Genomic DNA, 2508 nt, shown 5'->3' with positions numbered 1-2508 from the left:
CTCTTTCCAGGTAGCTTGGCTACCTTGGGGAGCGAAGCTGCGATATAGGTCAATAGCCTAAGAAGGAACAAAGGGATAAGAAAGTCTCTGGCTTCTCTTCTCCCTTCCCTCTCTTCCTCTTCCCCCTTCTCCTCCTTTATCTTAAGTAGGAGAAGCCAGAGCCTGCTAAACCTAAGGGATGAACCCAGAATTGAGGAAGAGGGGACAAGAAGAGTGAGGGTCCCCCATGGAGCTGGAAGGTGGTGGGCCAGCAGACAGGTGAAGGAAGATTTTCTTTCCTCTGACACTCCAGTGCAGTAGGGGGGTATTTGGTGGTTCCCCACAGACCTCTTAGGCGTCAGGGGTAGGAAATGAAGGGATATTATGAAACAAATATTTAATGAGTTCCTATTTGCTTAAGTCATGGTGTAAAGTAGGTAGACACCAGAGAATGAGGAAATACTAGAAATGCGAATCATTCGGAAATGAGGTATCAAACCTAAGGTTGTTTGGAGGAAGGGAGGGGATGTCTAGGGCTTCCGGGATGATGAAAGGAAGGAAGCTTGGTAGAGTGTTTTCCTCGCAAGGCAGGAGGTAGTGAAAATAGCCTGAGGGAAACAGGAAAAGTCTTAGGAGGGGAAAATGGAAGAAATGAAAAAGAGCAAACCGTTAACAAGGAGAGCAGAGGGCTGGCTGCAGACAAAGCATAAGCCTACACCCTGCAACCTCCCCCATCCCCCACTCCTGGGTGGGACAAGTGTGACATTCTTCCAGGAATCTCCCAATGATCTTAATGCTAATGCATTGCTAGAGGGAAAAACAACCTTACTTGACAATGGCAAGGCCTCCGGTATCTTGAAGGTCCTCTTTAACATATGAAAATCCTTTAAAAACCTCCCTTTTTTCCTTATCTCCCCCAACCCCATAGCTTGTAATCAGCCACCCTTCACAACGTGGGGCAGCAGCTCTTTCTGCCCACGGGTTCTTTCCCCGTGCACTAATAAACCACCATTTTGCACTAAAGACCCCTCAAAAATTCTTTCTTGGGCTCCGGACTCCACCCCACGGAACCTCACCTATATTTCAAAACCACATCAGTAACAGCATGTTCCAGGTTCCAGACATTAAGCTAAATTAGGCACTTTATAGGCAAAACAATCCTGTGAGAAAGCCATCACTATTTTCGTTTTATTGATGTAGAAAGTGAGGATCCAGCTTTTTCGGTCTTCATTTCCACTTCTCCAGAGAGGAGTAAAATGCTTTGAAATACTGGAAGAGAAATCCCAGTTCTTGTCTTCTAAAATTTTTGTTTCACTCGGAAGCCAAGTGAGAGGCACAGAAAAGAGGAAAATTCTTAGTGTGCTTGGGCTAGTGAAGCTACCTAGTCTCCGTAAGGCCTTGGTTAAGGATGGGGCAAAGCTCGGCTAAATGACAACAGGCCAAGGAACTTAGATGAGGAAGTGGTTGCCTGTGTTCCTTCTTCGGAACCACAGAGGGGCCTGAGACTGGCAGCCGGTTTCCTGGGTCCCGACGGCACAGAGCGGCCACACCACACTCCGTCTGTGGGAAGAAATTGTGCTGCCGCTGGGCTCATCACGCAGAAGATTTATAGAAATGCCTATTTTCCAAGATCCTCAAAGTTATATAAATTATCATCCACGGAAAGCATACTGAGAAATTAACTGACATTTGGAAGTAACACAGGCACTTCCATTCATAACTGTTAATAATGGGCTGCAAAAAGATAAAAATCAGTGTGCAGTCATACAGTTTCGACAATTCCTCTCTTAAAAAGTGTATTTTTAAATGTGTAATAGGATTGGGGAAAGAGGGGTGGGGCGGGGATTGTAACCAAACAGGCGAACACGCTACTGGGGATGGAAAGTGGATTATAAAACATTCAACGGTATACCTTTTTTGCACTTTAGTATTTATTCTTTTTGGCAGTCAGGCTCTAAGTTCCACGTGACGCGCCGCAGGGTTGCCATGGGGACCAGCAGAAACTTTTTTTAGAAAAGTATCGCTAGCCTTGCGCCAAGCGAGAGAGGCCAGGGCTCCGGGCCGTGCGACGCAGGGGACGAGCAGCCGTCAGGCGCGTTCGGCTAGCGCGGGCCCCGGGAGGGGGGCCGCTAGGGCGTCGCGCGGCCGGGAGGCGGCGGCCGAGCACGGCGTCACGTGGCCGGGGAGGGGCCTGCGCGCAGCCCGCCCGCCGCTCGGCCGCCGCTGCCGCCGCGTCCCATTCATGAGGGCCGCCCGGCTCGGCTGTGGCCCAGGCGGCTCCCGAGGCAGCGGCGGCGGCGGGCGCCCGGGCCTCGCGCGCGTCCACGGCCGGCCCCGCCCCCTCAGCCTCCAGCGAGCCCGCCCTACCCGGCCGGTCCTCACAGTCGCCGTCCAGCCGCCGCGTCCCCTCGGCCGCCCGCGGGCGCCGGCGCGGGTCGGGAGCGGAGCCGCTGCAGGTAAGCGGGCGCCGGGCCGGGTCCTTGCGCCGCCGGGTCGGGTCCTTGCGCCGCCGGGTCGGGTCCTTGCGCC

The 2508-nt window shown here is 53.1% G+C and overlaps 1 protein-coding gene across 1 annotated transcript in view; it reads left to right on the top strand.

The window, feature by feature from the left end:
- Positions 1 to 2304: 2304 nt before the first annotated feature.
- Positions 2305 to 2508, top strand: part of LPIN2 (lipin 2) — an 83290-nt gene continuing 83086 nt past the window's right edge. Inside the window, exon 1 of the mRNA XM_040632690.1 lies at positions 2305 to 2435. The gene's annotated coding sequence lies outside the window, so the exon portion shown is untranslated. The remainder of the gene's footprint in view (positions 2436 to 2508) is intronic.

Source organism: Ursus maritimus, unplaced genomic scaffold (genome assembly GCF_017311325.1).
Source record: "Ursus maritimus isolate PB19 unplaced genomic scaffold, ASM1731132v1 scaffold_18, whole genome shotgun sequence".
NCBI lineage: Eukaryota > Metazoa > Chordata > Mammalia > Carnivora > Ursidae > Ursus > Ursus maritimus.
The sequence above is the reverse complement of the archived record's forward strand: the minus strand, read 5'-3'. Positions and strand labels throughout refer to the sequence as shown.